The sequence below is a fragment of the Dreissena polymorpha genome, chromosome 1, assembly GCF_020536995.1.
Source record: "Dreissena polymorpha isolate Duluth1 chromosome 1, UMN_Dpol_1.0, whole genome shotgun sequence".
In the NCBI taxonomy this organism is placed as follows: Eukaryota; Metazoa; Mollusca; class Bivalvia; order Myida; family Dreissenidae; genus Dreissena; species Dreissena polymorpha.
This window is the reverse complement of record NC_068355.1, coordinates 59,282,919-59,288,635: the sequence shown is the minus strand read 5'-3', so window position 1 is coordinate 59,288,635 and position 5,717 is coordinate 59,282,919. Positions and strand designations below refer to the sequence as shown.

The window sequence follows — 5,717 nt, the reverse complement described above, 5'->3', positions numbered from 1 at the left end:
GGTTCAATAATGATAAAACTTGACCAGGATTTTTGTCTGGACAATATCTAGGTCAAGTTTGACGTTTGGTCAAGATTAAATGAACCGACTCCTCTCAGGTGAGCGAACTGGGGCCATCTTGGCCCTCTTGTTAGCCTTTCTGAGTAGAAAATGTGAACCGAAACTTCAAAGGCAACTAAATTATGGAGGTTTCAAACCACATCAGTTTCGTGCCACTGATATGTGTTTAGAAAAGTGGCAGATTTGACGCCAAAGTAGTTATATATAGCACGCACCAACTAGGTACGAAGAACATTGTTAAATTTAAGCACCTTCGATTGTCACGTCTTGGCAATTTTAAAACAAATATTTGGAAACATCAATTCACAATTTCATAGTATTGTATATATAATACATAACATGTTATCAATAAATATAACTTAAACAACATACTATACGCAAACATTACAACAATCATTTAAACATAAATATTACCTTTCACAATATTTTGACAATTTTTATATATAATGAACAACTATAACGGCACCAAACAGCATACAATACACATATTTTACAAAAATCACTAAAAAACATTACAACAGTTCACAATTTATTGAGAATATTTACATATGACGAGCAAATATTAAGCAAAAAACATCATACAAAACGTATATTAGACAACTTAATCTCCATCACCTACATCAAGCATACAGATTTTAGTGTTGACAACACAAACGATAGAAAACAGGACAAACATGAAGTAAGCAATACATGTATAACTGCTTGCTGTTAAATGATCAGATCATTAAATCCAGTTCCAAAATCTGTCTTGACGTTTTAATGAAGCGACACAACCACATGTTTATATTATCCTTTTAATGTGTGCACTTAGTAATCGTGTATCAAATAGTAATAGAACTTGTAGTTTAAAACTACACAACTGTTCATAATGTACAAATTGTATTGTCTTTTGTATATGTGTGTTTATATATTTTTTATCTACAAAAAACAACACATTTTAAATCGAATTAATTTAATGACATTTTATATATTTCTTACAGATGTGAAAGTTTGTATGATGTATATAATCGTTGAACACGTTTAGAATTTTTAGAACCATCGTCTCTCGCGTACTTCTTTTAGAGTGGTTTTGTACATATATATAATCATTGTGTACTGTTCAAATGTGCTTTTATGTACAACGGTGAGTCGTTAATAAACTATCATGTATGTCAGTAGACAAAAACTATTTGTTAATTCAACAAGATAATAAATCAAAATAAATTGGTTAAATATACTGGCTCCTTAAATTTTTCTTGTTCCTTAGTTTGAGTGTCAATATTCATCGTTACAAAAATGAACCTAAAAGTCTTTAGCTTACTTGGCATTATATTACACTGAAGTTGTTTCCCGAAGCAACGCTTGAGATGTGCAATTTGTCTTCAGCGCTGTATTGTCATGTCTCCTAGTCCTTTTCCGTAAAACGTTTTCGTTAAAACTGGCCCTGAACCTACGTCCGAATGCATAATAAATAACGAAATAAATAGCAAGTGACAGGTAGTATGTCAATACCGAAATAGCCTGAAAGACAGGTTTCGTTCAAGAAATCTGGGCTCCGTCCATTTTAAGAAAATATAATAAACTAATACATGAGACGTTAGACGGAAGGGTGAGAAGAACAAATGTCAGAGTCGACATAAATATCATGATTATTGCATGCCTTATAGGATTTTTGCTTGTCGTTGAAGAAAAAGTGTGTCTTCGGCGACGCTCACATGATTTAATGAACGATATTAACATGCCAATTCAAGCAAATGTCATTATTGCAAACGGTACGAACATTGTTAATGCGGAATCCACGTAAACCAGTGTCGTAACAAGGCCTTGATAGTTGTCTTTTGGTACGCAGTTCCGCCCAACGGTCCAAAACGGGAAAGAGTAGCACAATACAATCGCAATGGTCATGCAAGAAGTAATACCTTTTGCATTCCCTATCTTGCATATCTTTTACGCACTGAACGGTGTGGTGAGCGGGATGAAGTTTTCCAGTGCGAACAATGCAACAAGCCATGCTGACAAGCATAAAAAGACGTAGGTCAGGTAAACAACAGTTTAGAAAACTATGTCAATCTGGCTGAGATGAAGGTTGAACACTCCAGACGCCCATACAAAGACAAGCACTGAAAGGAAGCCTATGTCCGACAAGCTCCTGCATCCCAAAAGGAAACTCGATGTATGTTTATTCAGAGGCTTTGTAGAAAATAAAGCCAAAGAAAAGGCATTTCCGGTTATTCCGAAAACCTCTATCACAGGAACCAATAATAATTCTAACCCAACCATACAGGCGTCGGACTTAAGATGGCTTGTGAGGTTTTGCGGAAGCGTCTCGTTTTCGATTGTCGTCACATCTGCCTGTATGTTAGCCATTGTCCCTGCACAAAATATGAAAAATACGATAATGCCGATGTTACAAAAAATCCACGAACGTTTTTCATTTCAGTCAAAGAAATTAGATTAAAAGTATGCACTGTATGTGTACAATAATAGGGAATTAAAAAACTAATAATAAATTTAAAACGTATGCGAAACGTATAGATGATAAACATTAAATTAAACAACACCAAAAGAAACACCATGTAAGCAGTCAATTATAATATAGCTTTAATTTAAAATGCACAATTCATCATTTGCATACCATGCAACTGTATTTTTGGTAAATAGTTGCCTTGAGGCGAAAAACAACAACATTATTATTTTTGTTGTTTAAAGGCGTGCTGTAGTTTTTCATACACAGAAGATTTATTAATAGTTATACAAAAATAATATTTATCTGAACATATTTACAATTCAAGTACTACAAAACGAAATTACCTTTCATCGAAAGTGACAAATGAAGCTGCAACCGATAATACAATACTTTGTACAGAAAAGACCATTTATACTTCTCTTCAGACCGATAGTTTTAAGGAACACCCATCTTTAAAACACAGCCAATAAATGGAGCTAAAGTCTTAAGGCGTACCTTGTGGAGAGGTGATATAATGTTTTCTGCGAGGTAGCCAGTCGCTCAGGTCCATGGTAGTCAATCGATGAGTTGCATAGCGAGCCACATCTTCTGTGATAATAAGTGGCATCAGATAATTTACGATGTTTAGCCTGTTGCAGCATTGGATCGAATTTTGCTAACAACTTATGCGCGCTTCGAAGTATTACATTTTTTTTCTTACGAGATTTGACATGTTTTTACAGACGACGAATTTTAATAATAAGTTTTTTTTTCACGATTAGCGCATGATGTATTTGTGTGTACGGTCATTCTACCAATCGTTTTCACGTTGCATATCAATTACTATATATTTTAAATTATGATAAATACAGTAAACGTTTATATTTAGAACAAGTTCACAATGAACACTGCTTTTTGTTTTTATTCCAAATATTCATTTCATAGTCTGACATCTCACTAATGGACGTATAAATTATTATATGGAGAAAGTGTGCCTTTAGTGGTTATAGGCACACTTGGCGAGTTATTTGCATAGCACCAAGTGTGCCAATAACCACTAAAGGCGCACTTTCTCCATAAAATGACCTGTTTATTGCATAATTATGTTCATCATGTGTATACATATGTCGTGTATATTGAAATTAATAATTAATATCGTGTATATCAAAATTCATATCGAAATAAAATCATAATTTAATATAAACGACACGCTTACCTCAATCACAACTTTAAATCAATATTTATAGCAATGAAATTGAAACGAGTTGCACTTACATTTTTTATTATTCCATCTCTTTATCGAAACTTATGTTAAACCACACTAGTTTAGTGTATTTCTATCGAAGTTTACAATTATGCACGATAAACACGCAATGCGAAATACGTTTTGCATTTGTTCGATGATTTAAACAAATAGTTTACTGTTAAAAAAACAACACGTCCAACATGTCCTTAAAATCAAGATAGACACGGTGAAAATATGCAATAAACAGGTCATTATATGGAGCAAGTGTGCTTTTAGTGGTTATTTGCACGCTTGGTGTTTATTTGCACTCGGGCTAAAGCCCTCGTGCAAATAACTCACCAAGTGTGCCAATAACCACTAAAGGCACATTTTCTCCATACAATAATTTATACTAATAGAAATCAAACGTAGCCTCTGGCTTTGCCTGTATGGTAAGTTCTTGACTAACTTGACTTATTCCGTGAGACTCCTATTGGAGTATAGGGCTGCAACAACACCACACCAACGCACTCTGTTCTGGGCTGCTCTCTTAAGCTGGGTCCATGTCATCCCGGCGTCCTTCGCTTCGCCCTCGACTGACCTTCTCCACGACTGTTTGGGCCGTCCCACTTTCCTTATTCCCCGTGGGTTCCAGTCTAGTGCTTGCATTGTGACGTTGTCGACTGGTTTTCTAAGTGTGTGACCTATCCATTCCCATTTTTTTTTCTTGATGTCCTGACCGACGGGATTCTGGTTGGATCTGTTCCATAGGTCTGTGTTAGAAATCTTCTCAGGCCACCTGATGTTGAGAATGTGGCGCAAGCACTTATTGACAAATGTCTGTATCTTGTTGGTGATGGTGTTGTCGATTATTCATCCTCATCAGCTCTTTTTTCTTGGTGTTGATTCTCTGGCCAGTCTTCTCTGCCTCTTCCGCTAGCCGCGTTAGCTTAGACTGTGCATGCGGTTGCTTGTGTGAAAGGAGGCCGATGTCATCCACAAAGTCCAGGTCCTCTAGGTGTTTGGTAAAGGTCCACTGGATGCCAGTGTTGCTGCCCTCAGTAGTTCTTCTCATGTTCCAGTCTATGACAATCAGGAAAATTGTCGGCGAGAGCATACAACCTTGCCTCACTCCTGTCTTTACTGTGAAGGGTCTGTCAGCTTCCCATTGTGGATGACCTGGCAAGATGAGTCCTCATAAAGCTGATGGATGATGTTTATGATCTTTTGCGGGATTCCGTAGTGATGCATCAACTACCAGATGGTATCCCTGTCGACACTGTCAAACGCTTTTTCGAAGTCAACGAAGGTCGTGTACAAAGGAGACTGCCATTCAAAGGATTGCTCTATGATGATTCGCAAAGTGGCGATATGATCTGTACATGATCGGTCTTGTCTAAATCCTGCTTGTTTTGTTCTCAACCACTTGTCTAAAGCCTCAATCAGTCTCTCTATGATGATTCTGGTCAGCACCTTGCTGGGGATGGACAGCAGCATGATTTTCGCACTGAGAAAGGTCACCTTTCTTTGGAAGCTCTACCAAGTACCCAAGCTTCCAGTCAGTTGGCACTTTCTCCTGCTCCCATATCTTCGCCAGGAAGGGTTGCAACATATCTGCTGCTGCTGTCGCATCTGTCTTTAGGGCCATCGGGGGGGGATGCCGTCAGGGCCTGGTGCCTTGCCGTTCTTCAGGGACCTGATGGCTTTGATGATTTCTGCCTTGGTCGGTAGGTTTGTGTTAATGCATAGGGGTTCTTCTGCTGGTGGTATGTCAGGAACTGTTTGCGGCGGTGGTCTGTTGAGAATTTCTTCAAAATATTCCGTCCATCTTTTCCTTTGCCTCTCATCACTTGTGATGGTTCTCCCTTTCCTTTCTTTGACTGGCTTACTCGAATTGAAACTCTTCCCTGACAAGGCCCGGGTAATCTCACAGACTCTCTTCATGTTGTTCTGCTTAGCTTCTGTTTCTGCCTCTTCTGTCAATTCGTGTACAAATTGCCTTTTGTC

At 37.6% G+C, this 5,717-nt stretch overlaps 1 long non-coding RNA gene across 1 annotated transcript; it reads right to left on the bottom strand.

Moving 5' to 3' along the window:
- Window positions 1-1,680: 1,680 nt before the first annotated feature.
- On the bottom strand, window positions 1,681-3,816 carry LOC127867967 (uncharacterized). Its single transcript, XR_008043824.1, has 3 exons — window positions 3,761-3,816; window positions 3,002-3,094; window positions 1,681-2,411 (listed from the first exon to the last, which is right to left on the bottom strand). It is a non-coding gene; the product is annotated as an uncharacterized LOC127867967 (long non-coding RNA).
- Window positions 3,817-5,717: the final 1,901 nt, after the last annotated feature.